At 34.7% G+C, this 20,323-nt stretch overlaps 1 long non-coding RNA gene across 1 annotated transcript in view; it reads right to left on the bottom strand.

The window, feature by feature from the left end:
• Positions 1-17,173, bottom strand: part of LOC126954351 (uncharacterized) — a 49,178-nt gene extending 32,005 nt beyond the window's left edge. The window contains exon 1 of the long non-coding RNA XR_007725599.1: positions 16,992-17,173. This is a non-coding gene — a long non-coding RNA (uncharacterized LOC126954351). The remainder of the gene's footprint in view (positions 1-16,991) is intronic.
• Between the last annotated feature and the right edge of the window lie 3,150 nt (positions 17,174-20,323).

Raw genomic sequence — 20,323 nt, 5'->3', positions numbered from 1 at the left:
TATCAATTTCAAATTTAGAAAAAAGTTTCATTTATCTTAGAATCAAGCATCTTAAGATATATCACTTTATAACAGTTCTTTAATAATATCTTATCTTGATAATAATCCTGTGAGTTAACTTTTTTAAATTTCAGAAACAAAAGGATCAGTGTTTTAAGTAATTTTTGAGTAAACTTTTTATTATTATATATTGTTAAGTTGTAAAGATATAACGTATATAGTATAAAACAACTTTTTAGAGCGGAAATTCTCAAGATAGCTGAATAAATTAACTAAAGTGGGGATAAATATTCAGTTTGATGATCAGTGGTTCAATATTACTTTGGATGAGGCCTAGCTTATTGTAGGACATTGCAAAGTTGGTAGCAACAATTAGGCCCAGATATGTTAACTTGAAACCTAGGTAGTTTTATCTGATTACAATACCATGGGTTCCTAGTATCTTCAAAATTATGCATATTTATATGTTTCTCATCAAAATATGTGAAAACAAAGAATTTAAATTGCAAAAGCAGCTATTACTAAGTTGATACTTTGTGAGAAAACCCATTTCAAAAAGCTGTGCTTTTCTTGTTCCATAATCCATTACAAATACTCTATTTTCAGAATATACTTAAACTAATAGAGAACAATAATACGGTTGATATTATTTTAAGTAAAGATCTGAAAATATAAGAAAAATGAGAAAGTAATTATAATGCAGGCAATATATCAAAGATATTTAAATGCAGTTATTCAAATATTTTAACATTTTGAAGTATTTTGAGCACGGTTCTTTAAAAAATGTTTATAGTTTTCATGTGACAAGTCAAAGATTAATACTAATAAAAAATCTCCTTAGAAACAGGGAATAATTCTAACCTTCATTAAGTATAAAATAATTAAACAAATGTTAGAATTACCCCCTGAATCAATTGTATCTATGTCTATCAATATGAAGGTATACCATTGAGACAGAGCTAAGTGATAAAAATAGTTTTCGAAGTAATTTATATAGGATGCAATTTTATTTTATTTTAGGGATAACAAGAAAACAAACATTATACCAAAAATAATTCCAGAATAAATATTTTTGTGACAATAAATGCATGGAATAACATGAAAAAGAATACCCATCAACAAATCCTAGTAATATACCAGTATTTTCAATCAAATATCTATTTTCAAATTGTTTTCTCTTTATGTTTTATTTTACAATGAAAAATACATTTTTATTGAAAAGAGTCAATTATAAAAGACCAAAATTTCAAGTTTTTCTTTCCCAGTCCCCTTGCCAGTTTTTGCCTTTCCCAGTCACACAAGAATAAAATACCTATGAATACAACTAACTAGGGAGTTGAAAGATATCTACAAGAATTACAAAACACTGCTCAAAGAAATCAGAGATGACACAGACAAATGAAAAAAAAAACATTCCATGCTCATGGATAGGAAGTTTCAATATTGTTAAAATGGTCATACCACCCAAAGCAATTTATAGATTAAATGCTATTCCTATTAAACTACCACTGATATTCTCAGAACTAGAAAATGCTATTTTAAAACTCATATGGAACCAAAAAGGAGCCCAAAAAGCCAAGGCAACCTTAAGCAAAAAGAACAAAACTACCTGACTTTAAACTATACTGCAGGGCTACAGTAACCAAAACAATATAGTACTGGAACAAAAACAGACACAAAGACCAATAAAACAGAGTAGAAAATACAGAAATAAGACCACACACCTACAACTATCTGATCTTCGACAAACTTGACCAAAACAAACAATGGGAAAGGATTCTCTGCTCAATAGATGGTGCTGGAATAACTGGCTAACCATATGCAGAAGATTAAAATTGAACCCCTTCCTTATACCATACACAAAAATTAACTAAAGATGGGTTAAAGACTTAAATTTAAAACCCAAAATTATACAAACTCTGGAAGACAACCTAAACAATTCCATTCAGGACATAGGCATGCACAAAAATTTCATGACAAAGATGTCAAAGCAATTGCAAGAAAAGCAAAAATTGACAAATTGAGTCTAATTAAACTAAAGAGCTTCTGCATAGCTAAAGAAACTATCAACAGAGTAAATAGGTAACCCACAGAAGGGGAGAACACTTTTGCAAACCATGCATCTCACAAAGGTCTAATATCCAGCATCTATAAAGAACGTAAACAAATTTACAAGAAAAAACCAAAGACCTCATTAGACAAGTGGGCTAAGGACATGAGCAGATGCTTTTTGAAAGAAGACATACATGTGAAAAATAAGCATATGAATAAAAGTTCAATATCACTGATCATTAGAGAAATGCAAATCAAAACCATAATGAGATATCATATCACACCAGACAGAAGGGCTATTATTAAAATATCACAAAATAACAGATGCTGGTGAGATTGTGGAGAAAAAGGAACACTTATACACTATTGTTGGGTTAGTATATATTAGTTCATCCATTGTGGAAGACAGTGTGGCAATTCCACCAAACACCTCAAGGCAGTGAGAGACAGTGTGGCAATTCCTCTTTAGGTCTTTGAGGAATTGCCACATTATCTGTTCCACAACAGCTGAGTCATTCGACCAGCAATCCTATTACTGGGTATATATCCAAAGGAATATAAATCATTCTACTATAAATACACATGCACATGGTATGTTCGTTGCAGTCCTATTCATAATAAGAAAGATATGGAGTCAATCTAAATGTCCATCAATGATGGACTGGAAAATACGGTCCATATATACCATGGAATACTATGCAGCTGTAAAAAAGAATGAGATCACATTTTTTGGATGGAGCTGGAGGCCATTATCCTTAGCAAGCTAACACAGGAACAGAAAACCAAATGCCGCATGTTCTTACTTATAAGTGGGAGTTAAATGATGAGAACACATGAACATCTAGTGCGTAACAACACTCACTGAAGCCTTTCAGAGGCTGAAGGGTGAAAGGAGTGAGAGGATCAGGAAAAATAACTAATGGATACTGGCTTAATACCTGGGTGATGAAATAATCTGTACAACAAACCCCCATGACACAAATTTACCTATGTAACGTACCTGCATTTGTACCCCAACTTAAAATAAAAAAAAGAGAAACTACCATTCCAATTTCTTTTATAGATTCACACACACACCCCTCCCTTATATTTCTGACTCCTAGGCAATTCTCAATCTCCAATTCATCCATTCTCATGGGATGTTGGAATTACAGGTGAGTCTATCTCTGGGGATCCTGTGCTATATTTGCTTACAGAATCTACAAAGGTCTTAGCCATGTACAGTGACTCATGCCTGTAATCCTAGCACTGGGAGGTTGAGGGTGGAGGATCACTTGAAACCAGGAGTTTGAGACTAGCCTAGGCAACACAGTGAGACCTAGTCTCTGTTTGAAATAAATAAATAAATTAATTAAAATTTTAAAAATTAACAAAGAATCTATAAGGATATTGTAGGATATAGTCTAGCCCAGCATTTCCAAAGCCTGAGCAATATAAATCCTTCAGTTATGACCGTATCTCCAAAGCATGCATTCTTAGACTGGCAGAGCCTTTGAAATTGTATGATTTTTCTTTAATTATCCTTATATAATCATCCAAAAAGGAATCAAACTTCTTAAGAAACTGATAAAATTCTATTCCTGAAACCTACTTTTGACAGTCATTTTCAATTTAATAAACACATACTGCTCCCTAGGCTGTGTTATCTGACAGCATGCCCACAATAGAAAAGAGAGATAATTCACAACCATGACTTCCTTGCTATCTTTAGATTTCTGGTATCACTCCCATATTGTTATGCTTGAAGATTAAATTAGGGCCTGATCATTGCACTATTGTTCCAATTGCCTAGCAGTATTGGTAAAACTGGGATTTTTAGCTTACCTCTACAGAGCTAATTTAGTCGAAGACACATCTTTGGGTAAAAAGCACGGAACAGTCTTGCCCCTACAGGTAACAATTCTATTGAAGGTGTGACTTGCCTATTTCAGTCCCAACGGATATTGAGTTTCAACACAGCTACACAGGGCAATAAACATGACAATTGGAGTTCTTCCAGATGAAGTAAGCACAACATAGCTTTCCCCTTCCACTACATCTATAAACCCTGGATAGAATGTAAGCTGTAACCTTATAGAATATAGCTATAAACGCTGGACAGAATGCATGAAACAACCATCAGAGGATGAATCAGGAGGATTGAGGAGATGACAGGAATTCAAAGTATCCCTCAAACCATGGTGAGTTTACCATTTTTATTTCCTCTGGTCCCTGGGCTAAAATGAAGTACCAAACACCCTTAAGTGATCACACATCAGTGATCATACTAGTGCAAAACTGCTCCAGGAAAATCCTCCAGTTCTGGCTTGAGGAGCCAGACAAGATACTGTTAATGCTTGGAGAGAGTGTATAATCACCCCCCAAGCCCTTCCACACCCCAAGAAATTCTGTGTTCAAGGAGGTAGCAGTGGCAAGGAGGTGGCAGTGGCAACAACAGCCTTTGGAGCTAAAATAGGGAGAGATAGATGGGAATCTGCCTTTCCATTCAGAGCCCCAAGAGGATGAGGCACACCATTTTATGTTATTTCTTTCTCTTCTTCCTTACTTGACTCCAGGCACAGGTGTAGATGTAGCATGTGTAGCAGAGTAAGCTAATTAAACCCCCAGTTTCCTGGCCTATGGCAAGACACTGAAGAACTAGAATGTGCCATGGAGATAGTGGAAAGGAAGGAACTAGCAATAGTGAGTCATGCCTAATGATGTTTATGAATTCATACATTTGCTCACAACTGCACGTCAGTGACTCTGATCCTATTCATCATATCAAAGATGTTGAGAATTGAACTAACAAATTATTACATTCATGGGATAGATTCAAACAGACCTGCAAGTCTTTGAATATTGACATGGCATTGGAACCACAGAATGGGGATTGGAATATGTGGTCTACTTAACTGAGTCAACTTCCAGTTAAAACATAGATGCCAACATATATATACACACACACATATATACATATATATACACATATATACACACACATATTTATATATATATCAGATATATGATATATATCATAAATATGTTATATATATAATCCAGGGCTCAAATAAGACTTTGAGTTTTATAACTTTATATTAAAAATGATCAGGATATAATTAAAAATGACTGGATATGTGAAAAACAAGAAATAACTAACAAGGAAAACCAACAGGTTTAAATGGTTAGTAAACCTATGGAAGTATGCTAATGCCTCAGTTTTAAACAGGGAGTAAATGCTAGTGCAGGGAGATACATCTTCACACTAATTTTAATTTCAAAAATTAAAACCAATATCAAATGTTAGTAATGGCAAGGAGGAAGGAAACCTCAGATACACACTCAGACACACATGTTGGAATTATCTGACAAAAGGTTCTAAGGCAGATACAGGTGCCACAACAAGCAAACACAAACACTCTTGAAATCGATAAAACAACCGGAAGCATCAGTAAAAAAACAAACTATGTAAGAAGTATGGAAATTATATAACAGAAAAGCACAATAAGGAAAAAAATTCAGTACAATAGAAGAATGGAAATAACAGAGCAAAGTATCAGTGAATTTGAAGACAGATCAATAGACATTACCCAACTGAAAGCAGACAACACACATCTTCAGAGACTGTGCAACATTAATAAAGTATCTCACATCCATGACGTCGAAATTTCAGAAAGGGAGGGGAAAGAGTGTGGGGTTAGGGGAAAATTTTTAAAAAATAATAGCTGAAAACATCTCACTATTGGTGAAACATGTAAGTTCACAGATACTGGAAGCTGAGAGAATACCAAACAAGATAAATCGCCTCCAAAAAACCCTGATGTTCTTACATCTTTTTTCACTCTGCCCCATTTTTCTTGCGTCTTGTTTTTGCAAGTTTTCACACACGCTGTCACCACTTTTCCCCAAATTCCATGCCTGGGGCATCCCACAAGCTTTTTCTTTCTCTTCCTCCACTTTTCTTGACTATTTATCATGGAAGCCCAACAGATAATCCTCAAAGGCAGAAAGCAAGCTCTGTGAGAACAGAGGAGAGGTAGAAATTGAGATTTTGTGTTAGTATCCTATCATTGCCATAAAAAGTTTCCCTATACCTAGTGGCTTAAACAACACACATTTATTGTTTTACAGTGCTGGAGGACAGAAGTCTATCTTGGCTAAAACAAATAAATTAGCGGGGCTGCAATCCTTTGGAGGCTCCAGGAAAGTATTGGTTCCTTGTTTTATCCAGCTTCGGGAGGCTGGTCACCTTCCTTCGTTCACGACCATCTTCCATATTAAAAACCAGCAACCATATATCCAACCTCTGCTTCTGTTATCATATGCCCTTCTCTGACTCTCTCTTTCCCTTATGAGGATCCTTGTGATTATATTGGGCTCACCTTGATTATTGAGCATAGTCTTCCTACCTCAAGATTCTACATTTAATGACTACAAGTATCGTTTGCCTTATAAAGAAACTGATTCACAGTATTGGGGATTAGGAGGCAGACATCTTTGGAGGGTCATTATTCTGCCTACCACAGTAGTCAAAGTCAAAATCCTTAGTGATGAGGTGGAAATGAAAGGTAAAAACAAACAAAGAAAAAAACAAGTAATAATTTTTGTCCTATCATGTCTTCCTTTCAGACTTTTCTATTTGTCCTTGGCCTTTTGAAATTTCATTGAGGTAACACTAGATATGAGCTTGTTTTTATTCATCTTTCTTCAAAAGATATTTTTCTTGTTTTAAGCTCTGATAATTATTTCTGCATTTTATTTGATTATTTGCTTTCTTTCATGGCTCTCTGATTTCTGCAATGCCTATTTAAAAGGCTTTTGAATTTTTTTTCTATCCTCATTGCTTCTGAATATTTTTTTGTCATACTTTCCATTCTCCTTTTGCTTTTAATTCTGGGGGAATCATTTGGCTTCTTTTTCTGCCTTCTGATTTCCCTCTTCCTCTACTTCAATCTAATAATCCAATTTTAAATTTCTTTTTCTTTCAAAGTATTTTTATTTTCCATTATCTTTACCCTCTTTCATTCCACCATCATGCATCCAATTTCCTCTGAGGAAATTGGTAATTCATTATATTTTAGTTTCAAATGTTTTCCTTTTTTTTTCCTGTAATAACTTTGTTTTTACTAATGTTGTCTTGTGTTGAGTATGGTGAATTATTTTATGGTGCCAGGTGTCCTCAATTTCCTCTTGATCCTTAATTTGCCGCTCATTATTTTATTGGAGGATTGCTGTTCACCTGTCCACAGATGCTGTGGATGCTGTGGATCCTGGAAGTCAGTAGCTATTTAAAACATTGTTCTGTTTCTATTTCCAGACATTGCTTGTGCCTAGTAACAAACAGTGTTTCCACCAGCTGTCCAGCATAGAGAGTGAGGCCAATCTGCCCAGCTACTCTTGAGTCTGTAATCCTGACAATTGTCCTCAGTCTCCCTCCAATTGCTGATGCAACTACTCCCACCTCCATAGCAGTGTTCTGTGCATTTTTAGACCTATGATTGGTTTCCTTTTTTGCTTGTTCTCTGCTGTTCTGATCACATTTGTTTTCTATCTGTGAGGAATTCCTCACACATTCTGGTAAGTTCATAGCTATTTATTATTTTCCACTGAGGGATATCATATATTTTCCTCACACATTCCAGTAACTTGACAGCACTATATTTTTTTCAATGAGGGCTATTATATAAAAATTTTTAATATGCTTTTTCTTACATCATGCATTTTTGTTGTTTAATTTTCACTACACACCCTCATTCAATTTGCCAACACCTTCTCATACTTAAATTCCCATATAAATATGTTTCCTCGGGTAGCTTTTTTCTGATTATTTTCTTCTCAGAAATATGCCCCTGTAATAATCTCCCAAACCAATTGGCCTTTCTCCTTCTTCCTGCTCATCAACTTGATACTAGCTCAATGCTCTGCACTAGATAAGTGACAAGAGAATGAATTTTGTCTTTCTGGCTATCTGCTGTAATCACATTTATTAGATCACTCAGCACATAATAGTAATAGATTTTTCAATTTAAAAATTATTTTCTTCTTGAAACTATCCTATTTTATTAAAGGTGGGTGAGTGACTGAAACAACAAACGGGGTGATCACCAGCACCACTGACGAACAGGGAACTAGGTACAGTGTATTGCCAGGAAGATAAAGCTAACAGGCATCTAATCATGGCAAAAACACAGGGAAAGCTGTATGTAACCTTGTTACATATATTTAATATTTATAAGAGAAGTATCTTAGTCCATTTTGAACTGCTATAACAGAATCACAGACTGAGTAACTTTTTTTTTTTTTTTTTTTTTTTTTGAGAGGGAGCCTCACTCTGTCGCCCAGGTTGGAGTGCAGTGGCGCGATCTCGGCTCACTGCAAGCTCCGCCTCCCAGATTCACGCCATTCTCCTGCCTCAGCCTCCCAAGTATCTGGGACTACACCGACGGAGTAACTTATAAACATAAATTTCTTTCTTATGATTCTGGAGAATAGGAAGTCCAAGGTCAAGAGGCTGGCATCTTGTGAGGGCCTTCTTGCTATGTCATCTCATGGCAGAAAACCAGAGAGGAAAATAGCACACATGCGTGTGTAGAGGTGAGGGCAAACTTGCTCCAACAAACCCACTCCCGCGATAATAGAAACACTCCCTGGATAACAGCATGAATCCATTCAGGAGGGCAGAGCTCTCATAAACCAAGTCACCTCTCTTTAGGTCCCACCTCCCAATATACTGTTGTATTGAGGATTCAGTTTCCAACGCATCCTTTATGGGTGATTCACTTAAAGCATAGTAGAAAGTTTTTGAAATTAAAGAAAAAGGTGAATAATTCAGTAAGTAATGATGAAATTATGAATGAGCAATTTATGAAGAAATATATTTATACCTTTACATGATGCCATATTCCAAAATAAATTTCAAATTATTAATTAATATAAAAATAGATGAAACACATTAGTGTTTATCTAACATATGCAAAAACATGACATTCTAAACTTCAAAGTTGTGGAAGAAAACACAAGGGAAATTAAAATTGACCAGATAAATAATTAAAACATTCATATGATTTAAAAAATCCAAACCAAAAGGAAAAAATTTGCAGTGAATTTCAGCTTAATTAATAAATTAAAATAATTAAGGTAGTTTAATTGTAATTTCCTGTAAATATAAAAATGTGTAAGAAAGTAACTCCAATTCTGCTAGTGAAACCAAAAACTTAAACAAGCAATTCAACAAAACAAAAACAAAGTCACATATTTATCAACTCTAAGAAATGAAATTAAAAATCCACGAATATCTCTCATCTTTCATTCCAGTTCTTTTACCAACTGGGCATACTGAGGTCAAATAAATTTAAGCACTTAAAGTAAGCAGTCACATCTCTGATAAACATACACACACACACGAGTGCCTCAGTTTCAGCACTAACATGCAATAAATTAATCTGAATTCCTTATAAATTACAAATTTGGAAAGAATACTTTTGAAAAAAATGATAATTACTGAAATTTGGGAAAAAACTGGAATCAGAAAATACTTAGAGAAAAAATAACACATGATATTTACATTGAATGGTTCAAATGAAGTTCTATTGCATGATGCAGAATGTGCTGAAATTCTACTTTATTTATTTATTTATTTTTTTTTTTGAGACGGAGTCTGGCTCTGTCGCCCAGGCTGGAGTGCAGTGGCGCGATCTCGGCTCACTGCAAGCTCCGCCTCCCAGGTTCACGCCATTCTCCTGCCTCAGCCTCCTGAGTAGCTGGGACTACAGGCGCCCACAACCGCGCCTGGCTAATTTTTTGTATTTTTAGTAGAGACGGGGTTTCACCGTGGTCTCGATCTCCTGACCTTGTGATCCGCCCGCCTCGGCCTCCCAAAGTGCTGGGATTACAGGCGTGAGCCACCGACAAGAGAACAATGATCTCTCACTTCTTAGTAAATGTTATAAAGGCTATTGGAAATTCTGGCCTCCAGGGAACCAATGAGGAATGAAGTTTTCAATGGAACTGTTGAGTCATAGTAAGTGACAGGATAGTCAGTATTTGTTCTCATACAGGAACAATCCTAGTCATTCTCATAACAGTTTTGATATCAAAACACAAGTACTTTATTTTTAAGAGTGAACATTTTTAAATGAGATACTGGCATTCATGGCTATGTACATGGTTTATTTCCTGAATAAATATGAGTTTTCAATTGAATTTAGCTACATGTAGTCACAGCCTGAGCATTAACGCTCAGTAGAACTACTGAAGGAAGTTGATGGGATCCAATCTTTGACGATGTTTCAAGATTAGGAATTTAAAGCTACCAAATGCTGCATGTAGGGTAGTGGTGGTGGGATGAAAGATATTGTGGTTTGATTTCTGAGTAACCCTTACAAAATGTTCCAATGATTGCATTAAGCCTTTTCAATGCATCCTCCCTGAAACACATTTCCACCACTGAGTAAAAGGACCCATGGCAGAAATGATCATTTTATTGGTGCCCATTGCCATCTTGTTTCTTGTGATGGATCTTGACACAAAGCAATTAAAGGTTTTGTTTTGCACCAAAAAAAGTGCGTGGTTATTTTTATGTTTTAATCACCAATTCATTTAAAAACAAAAATATCTACAATATCCATGTCCTTCCTGTAGACAATGTTATCACTACATCAAGGCCGATTGTGCCCCGGTAAGTAATGGAATTAATTAGTTACAAAAATTATGTTAGGTGTTGCCACATGCTAGTATTATTTCAGACAAATTATTCTGACGAAAACATAGTTACCGCAGAAACGAGAACATAAATTCGTGACTGCATGCATTGAACCAGTTCTACAAAAAAGAATAAATTAAAGACTATTTAGGGAACCATCTAAATGTTTCTTCCTTGTTCTCTCTCTCTGTTTTTCCAAACAATTCCTTTCAGTTAGCCACTGGCCTTATCCTCTTGCTGTTCTAGTGCTTAATGACACTCTGGTGGCACCCCATTAGGGCCTGCCTCTGGACTGTACCTGTCCTCACACCCACGTAACTACAGATTTTTCTCATTTCTTCAAGGCCCTTCTGGGTGACTGCCTGGGTATTGCTGAAAAAAAATCACATTAAATTGTCAATAACACCTTCCTATCTCCCATCTTTCAGGAGAAAAACCACAAACTAGGATCATTTCAGGTTCTCTGGTGCAAAGCTGTTTTTATTGTTTTTGCTTTTATTGCTGTTCTGTGGTTGATGTGTGTCGGTGGAGGAGGAGAGGTTGAATAAAGAAAATATACAAACATTTAATAATATATCTTATAGGCAGGTTTTAAAAGAGTAGTCATGGAAAGCAAAATACGAGATCACTAGAACTCTTGTTTTCCAGCACAGTATTTAAACTTTGAAGTTGAGTGTCGTTAGGCTAGGCATGACTTCTGCAGTTCTCTATAATCCCTCCTTAGCCTGCAGGGCTGATTTATAGGACTGCTTGTCCCTTGAAAGCATGTGAACATCCAACCACTGGCACAAGCCTGTGTCTCTCACTTATAATGACTAGATTCCCTTTGCCTAATTTAAAAATTTCCTGACTTTAAATTTCACAAGAAATAAAAATACAAACCAGATATATATGTCTAGAAATAAATTGTATTAGATGAGAGTAAGAGGCTTGGAACCTCCATTTTCCAGGTTTATCATTTATATAAATGAAGTTATTTGGAAAATGACTCTATTTTATTTCCTTCTTTGCCTTAGAAGAGTGTCGATGTGTAGTTCACTTAAAATAATGATTGCAAATATCCTTTTATTTTTATTAGTTGCTGTCTCAGCCTGGTTTACAAGAAGCTCTTTGTTGAATATATATGCCCATTATGACACTTAGTGTCAGGACGAGCATGAAGCAAACCTGGCACAAGGGCTCTAAATTTAAGGAGACATTCTCACCCAGGTGACACCCATGTACTTGCAGAATCCTGAGCATTCTGCCTCCTTAATTTTTGAGCCTTAGGCACCTCATTCTTAAGAAGGAATTTATAGTAATCTTACTTATAGTAATCATTAAAAATCCATGGTTTAGCCATATGAATATAGTATAATTAGCTTAGCTAGATTAATAATAATTTTTCAACGTTCTCAATTACTAGGCCAAAAATAAGTTCACATTTTAAGAAGAGGGGACACGTGGTGATCTGGTCCCTGTTTCTAAAATAAAATCAATGAATTTTATCTCTGGGTGCTCTTTTTACAAAGAACTTTGTAAGACTCAAGGACACAGATATTAATACCCACTCACTTCTCTTCACCTTCTTGGCTCCACTGTGGTCCAAACAACAATGGGACTACTGGCCTTAGCCTTCCAATTTGCATCTACTGTAAAACAGTGATCATTCTTCTCAATGTCTTATGGGACGTAGCATAGTTCTCTCTTGCTGTAAACTAATAGGTCCGTTCGTCATTTTGAGGCTTTATGGTAACCATGGAGTGAATACTCCCCTAGACATTACTGGCACAAAGGATACAGGGGAGAGGCCATTGTCAATTTAGATACTGAAGCAGAAGAAATGGTAATTGACTCCAGTAGGACAGGTTTTTCTTAGAAACTATCAAAAACAACTAAGGCAGGCATTGTTAGGTGACTGAAGAGTTACACTCTGCCAATGGGACAATATCTTAGGAAAATCTGAGTATTACTATTATTATGACCTCCTAGGTACCCACCTGCTAGTGAGATTGAGTTCGTGTAGGTTACATTAAAAGAATATATGTTAAACAAACTTTATCTCATTGCTTATCTCTCAATATTAGGTGCTAAATACTTAGAAAAACATAGCTGCTTATTATGGTTTGCACACTTTATTAGAAGATTCAACATTTATAAACTATATTAGAAAATAAAGTTTTTGTTTAAATTTACATGCTTGTTCATTTGGAAGAAAAATGGAAAGAATAATCTTCTTTATCTCAAGACATACGAAACACTCCTTTCTTCCCTTTCCACTGAAAAATTTAATGACTAAGTAAAACTATTTTAGAATAACTGAAACTAAAATTATCCTGAAATTTTCAGGTAATCATTAGCAATCAATTTTTGAGTACCTGTGGTATATTACATACTGGATACTGTTAGCTATTATTTGGAATATATTCTGCTTAAGTTCTTCCTCCACTATGTAAGTTCATCATTTTCCCTTCTAAGTTTTTTTTTTTTTTTAATCTTACTTTGAGGTAAAACATAATTAGTTTTTTAATCATAAATTATTTTTCTTAGCACTTAAGAAGTATTTTAAAACTTTTAGTAACATATTTTATATGTTTAGAAAAATGTTGGAATTTTGACTGGAAATAAATCTATGCATCAATTTGAAAATGATCACTAGCATAAACTGTTGTGTCTTCCTGTTGTGAACATAATATAGATCTTCATTAATTTTTGACTTATTTAATATTTTTCAGTTGAATTTTTCTAGGTTCTCTATAAAAGTCTTCCACAATTTCTTATTTCTTTGAGATAAGATCTCGCTCTATCACCCTGTGGGTGGAGTACATTTGCACAATCATAGTTCACTGCCGCCATGAACTCATGGGCTCAAGTGATTATCCCACCTCAACATCCCAAGCAGCTGGGAGTAGAGGGGTGTGGAACCATGCTCAGCTAATTTATTTTTATTTTTATTTGTTTAGAGACAAAATCTGGCTATGTTGTCTAGGCTGGTCTAAATCTCCTGGCCTCAGGTGATCCCAGCACCTCAGCCTCCCCAGTAGCTGGGATTACAGGTGTAAGTCACCACCCTTGGCTCCAAAAATTTTGTTAGATTTACACACATATGTATATACATACACTTCTAGGTGTTTTGACATAGTATATTTAATGTTGTTAAGTTTAGAATATTTGTCAAAATCTTTTGATTTCTTCATTAACCTCAATTTTCCAAAGGTTAAATTTATATCATATGTAATCTTCTATTTATATGTTTATTGTACTAAATGCACAAAATTTGTGAATTTTAAATTTTTCCACATGAATGGGAATATTTACCATTAGGGTTTGACTTGTTTTGTCCATGATACCTGTTATTAAAGCATTAATTACTTTGTCAGATACTTTCCTCATCATTTTTTAACTTTATTCTTGTTATGTTTCAAATGTATCTATTGAAAACATAGTTTGCTTTTGTTTTCTTGACCAATTTGACCATCTTTCCATTTTAAAAAGCAGTTTAATTTTATTTATGTGTTTTGTGATTACTAACGCACCTGGATATACTTGAATTACCTTATTTTGTTTAATATTAGTGGCGCTTTTCTATGCTTACATGCTTCTCCTTCCTTATAATTTAAATTAAATTGAACTTTTACTAGTAACTGTTTGAATTAAACACTGTCTACCTTATGCTTGCAAATGAAGTTTCATTCATATTTCACTAAATAAATCATAATGCTAATCAATATATCTACCCAAATAGGTCAAAATTAAAGAAATTTTGGATATATTAACTTTAATAACTATCTACCCTAATTTTACATGCTATTATTGGTTTTGGGTTTCTGTTTGTTTGTTTGTGATGGAACATCACTCTGTTGCCCAGACTGGTGTGCAGCGGTGCAATTTCAGCTCACAGCAATCTCTGCCTCCTGGGTTCAAGCTATTCTCGTGCCTCAGCCTCCCTAGTAGCTGGATTACAGGTGCCTGGCAACCACACCCAGCTAATTTTTTGTATTTTTGGTACAGATGGGGTTTCACCATGTTGGCCAGGCTGGTCTCAAACTCCTGGGCTTAAGAGATCCACCCGCCTCAGAGTCCCAAAGTGCTGAGATTACAGGCGTGAGCCACCACGCCCAGCCACATTATTGTTTAATATTTAACTTCCTCCATGTTTTATTGCAAAAATTGCATATGAAGGGATTTGTTCAATAAAATCAATATTTGTTGAAATTATCCTTGTTTGTTAGTGACTTTCCTACTTGTTCTTTCTTGCTATCCATTTACCGATATTTTTCTTTCTTGAAGTTCATCTACTGGAAGTTGTTTTGGTAAGTATCTGTTTGTCTGAATTGCCTTTATTTCAACCTCTTGGATTTATACTTTAACTGTATACACACTTCTAACTTAACAAATATTTTCCTTCAGCAATACTAAGGTATTTTTGCACTGTCTCCTTAATTCCAAAATTGTTTTTTTTTGGACAATATCTCAGGGTAATTGTCTTTCTTCTGTAAGGTAATCTGTTTGTGTGTTTCTAATGTCCTTAATTGTTCAATAATTTTACTTTGATTTGTTTAGGAGTGAATTCCAGTATGTGGACTTCCTAAATCCAAAGAGTCGTAACGCCATTGGTTCCTGAAAATACTTGTTGCTACATTTTCAAAAGGACCTCTTCTCAGTTTTTCTAATTTCATGTGGATCTGCAACTGGATGCATAGCAGACCATTTTCCTCTGAACTGTTCCTATTTTTCATCTTAATTGCCATTTTTATTTATTTTTCCATTTGTGAATCAGTTTGTAGAAAGGACCCCTGTACGTTACTGGCCTGGCCTGGGGTTCACAGAATCACTAGCATGATGATAGGTATTCAGGGGAAAGAAGACTTGTGCTTTCAAGTACTCATGGGTTCCCAGTTCATGAATGCTAGACCTTAGTATGAAAATGATAAATTTTCAGGCATTCATTCTCTTATGTCAAAAAGAGGATTATTTGATTCTAGGCCTCCCTTTACCTAAGTCTGAGAGCCTTGGGTTTATGCAGGAATCTCAGATTTATACCAATGAAGAATAAATTCAGTGATAAATAACAACAACAACAACAACAAAAAGCAAATAGTGGTAGGTTACACACATACATATACATAGACACAAATAACACAAATAGGTTAATTTTCTCCCAGAAAAAGTAATCTGAAAGTAGTTAGTGCAGGACAGACATGATGATTCCACAGTTGTAATGAACCCAGTTTTCTTCTACATTTACACTCCCAGCTTTAAGACAAAGCATTAATGATGAAGGCTACTAATTGCAAGTGATGGACACAACCTCATGCTCCCTATTCCTGACAGAAAGAAGAGAAAGCAAGGGAAAACTATGCTCCTAACAGCTGACTCCTATAAAGAGATGAATTATCATAGTCACCCAATACCTACCACTTGCGTCACACTGGCCGGAATTTATGTGCTTATCATTACTTCCCTCTGGGAAAATGGCTGGATATTTAGTCTGTAGCTGGGCACACTGCCACCAAAATAAAATTGAGGTTCAGTAATTAAGATTAATGGGGAAAGCACATTGGGCAGGCAACAAGCATTCATTCTCTGCCACGCTGAGTCAAACTCTTTCCTCCTGTTCACTGCATCCCTTAACCCTAAGACTACAAACCAAGGGCACTGCAAAAGCAAACAAAATACAACACCCTTCAAGGGCCCTCGTAGCTTCAACTTTACCCTAAAACTAGGGATAAAAGTTCCCATTATATTCTGAAACCTTATCTACTTATCAGCTTAGCTCTGTAGTTAAAAGTTTGTTTGTAATGATTTTATCAACTGCTTTGTTGCAAGATATTATTTTAGAAGGCAAGCATCTCCCACTTCATGTAAATAATCTGATTCTAAAATCCAAAAACCTGAGTGGATATTTACCAGAATGATAGGGAATAATGACCTATTATCCGTAATTAGACAGGGAAAAATACAATGTATTATATACCTCAATCAAAACACACAACCGGTTTTCTAAATTTTCACTAAATGCAACAAAACGCTTACTTATAAACGATCATGTTTGAATGTAAAAATGCTTAAAACCTTGCTTCCTGATCATCAACAATTAATGTGGTTGTTAAATTTGTTTTGTTTGCAGTAAAATGTACAGTTTACATGTCGCACCATAAACATTCTGTTTATGATATGGAAAGGCCAATAACACATAGCAGTAAATAAATTGGCTAGAAAAACTGCATATGAAAATTTATAATAAAATAGCAATTTCCTGTAATAAACTGTAACTTACCAGTTGAGATGGAGATTTAAGGCTTTGGAAAAGCTGAGATGCCAAGAGCAGAAGAGGGTTGATCGCCATTATTTCATTATTTTTCACTGGTTATTCAAGTTGACAGTGTAGACAAGTCAGGTGAAGAGGTAGTAACTATCCAACTCAGAACCCAATACAGATCTTCTGTCATTCTGGTGCTGCTGTAAAACTTTTGAACGGAAAAGCTTCAGTGATGTGGATATAGTTTTAGGATGAAAAATTTCAAAAGAAAACTTCGCTTGCACTTCCAATTTTAACATTCACATTCTCTTTGTATAATACTATAAGACAAAACAGGTCTTTTGCTTTAAAGGAAAGCTCCTATCTCATTGCCATAACATTTCAGAAAAGTGTTTATTTTTGCGTCTACATAGCCCATCTACTACAATCTCTCTCAAAGTGCCAACAAGATCTGATTCAAATTTCCTTGTAAACCATCAGTGTGCTTTGCAAAATGTTTACATGTGATTTTGACATTCTAGTAACTGTTTCTGAAATGTAATTCAGATTTATCTCTAGATAACTTTCTTTAAAATGTGTTACTGTGATTTTAAGATGTAAATATATGTTTTTTTCATAAATAAGCTTTAATTTTAAAAAGTCGTATTGCAAGATATACACATACTCTGATATTTGCCTCGTAAAATTCAAAAGGATCCCACTAGAATGGAGCAGCCACATTCCTCCCAGATTCTCCCTCTTACAACTAACAATCCCGGAACAAGATAAAAGCAAAGAATAGAAAAGTACTGAAGTGTGGAAGGAGGAAGGGCTGCCTAGGACTTTTGCGATTTGAGAAAGGAAGACACGGTGCTGAGTTCCCTGGGTCTTTTTCAATACAGGTCCTTAATATAAATGCCATCGGGGAGCTGCACTACCAACCCATCTTTCTTAAACAAAGCTCCCTATTTGCAGATGTGACACTCAACATATGTATCTAACTGGTCCTCGCACTACACTTCGACAAGGGAACTACCTACTAAAAAAGAAGCTTGCATTGGATCCAGAGTCCCATAATATAAAATGTACAAGATACAACTGAAAATCACTTGTCATAGCAGGTAGGAGGAAAATCACAATTGAAATGAGAGAAGAGAATCCATACAAACCATCAGAGAAAAAAGAGACTGAAAGAATCATAAACACAGTCTTGTGAGACAATAAGTATACAGCTAACGTTTATATCGTAAAGGCTCCAGAAGGACGGGAGAGAGAGTGGAACTAAAAAGTGTTTGAATAAATAATGGCTGAAACCTCTCAAATTTTATGAAAGATATAAACCTACAGATTCCAGAAACTGACTGTGCCACAAATAGGATAATCCCAAAGAAATCCACACCAAGACGAAGCACAATGAAACTTCTGAAGACTAAAAGCAAAAAAATAAATAAAATACATTAAAAGCTACTAGAAAGGAACACATTACTCATAGACAAACATCAACTGAATGAAAGGAACTTGTCACCTGAAAGCAAGTGCTGAAAAAATTGTCAATACCATTCAGCAAAAATATATTTCAGTGACATGATAGGGGAAATAAAGGCATTCTCAAAAGAAAAAAAGAAAAACTAAAAGAAGTTGTAATAACAAGCTTACCTTCCAAGAACGGCTTAAGGAAACTTCCTAAACAGAAAAGCAATTACAACAGAAGGCTTGGAATTTCAGAAAGCAAAGAATACCATAATAAGTAAAATAAGGATAAAATATAATAGGCTCTCTTTTTTTTCATGAGCTTTTAAATCATCTTTGAAGGTTGAGGCAAAAATTATAGTTTGATGTAGTACTCAATGTAGGTAAAAGAAATACTGAAGACAACTGTGATAAGTGACACTTGTATTTAAAATTATCCAGAAAAACTACTAAAATGATTATTCAAAGTTATAGACTAAAATACTATAAACAAATCAAGATGCAACCCTACACAATGTTTAAGTAACACAGGGAAGCAAGTATAAGAGAAACAGGAATGAGAAAAAAGGAAACAAACAGAAAACAAATAATAAAATGGCAGACTTAAATTCTAACAATATCATCAATTACCTTAATTATAAATGGCCCAAATACCCTAATTAAAAGAAAGATGTTGGCAATGTATTAAAAAAAATCACCCAACTCTATGCTATCTACAAGACATTCGCTATGAAATGTAATAACACCAGTAATTTAAAAGTAAAAGAATAAAAAGAGACATAGCATGCAAATATTAATCAAAACAAACCAGAAATGACTTTATTAATATGAGACAAAATAAACTTCAGAGGAAAGAAAAGTAGGAGACATTTTATATAATGATAAAAAGATCAATCCACCAGAAATACAAAACCATCCTAAATGGATGACTTTCAGATAACAGAACCTCAAAATATATGAAGCAAAAACTGATAACATTGAAAGGATAAAATAACAAATCACATTTATAATTCAGGATCTCATCGCCTCTTTTTGGCAATTGATGGAACTACTAGAGACAACATTAGCAAGAATACGGAATAATTGAATCAAACAATATTATCCAATCAATATAGTTGGACACCCCACCCCAAAATTACAGAATTCATACATTTTTTTCAAATGCTTTTAGAATACTGACCAAGATAGAACATATCCTAGGCTATAACACAAACAGTAACAAATTTAAAAGAATTGAAACTGTATGTAGAATATATTCTCTGACCACCATGGAATCAAACTAGAAATCAATAACAGAAACATGAGCGATAAATCTTGAAGCATTTGGTATTAGACAATGCACTTCTAAATAATCCTTGGGTCAAAAGGGAATTTTTTAAAAATACGTAAACCTAAATGAAAATGAAAACACATATCAAAATACGTGGGATGTAAAGTAGTACTGGAAGATCTTGCCAGCAAAGTAAAGCAAGAAAAGTAAATAAAAGGCATACAGATTGGAATGCATGATACCATTTACAATCATTCCTCCCCCAAATAAATACCTATGTATAAATGTCAGAAAACAGGTGCAGGATCCGTATTTGACATTACAAAAGGCTGATGAGAAAAAATCAAGCAAGAACTGGAAAAATCAATGTACACACTTGGTTCACAATTGGAAAAGTCCGCATAATAATGATGTCAACTCTCCAATTAATGTATAGGTTTGATTCAATTGTTTCTCTAAATGCTAGTAAGGACTTTCATAGGTAAAGAAACGCTTATCTTAACATTTATATGGAGGCACTAGATAGAAGAAAAAAAAAAAAACACTTTCGAAAAAAGAATAAAGTGTAAGAATCAGTCTACATAATGGGAAGATTTACTATTTAGTCACTGTGGTATTGCTGGAGGGGATA

This window comes from Macaca thibetana, chromosome 5, assembly GCF_024542745.1.
Source record: "Macaca thibetana thibetana isolate TM-01 chromosome 5, ASM2454274v1, whole genome shotgun sequence".
NCBI classification, from domain to species: Eukaryota; Metazoa; Chordata; class Mammalia; order Primates; family Cercopithecidae; genus Macaca; species Macaca thibetana.
Note: the sequence above shows the minus strand (reverse complement) of the source record. Positions and strands in the feature narration are given on the sequence as shown.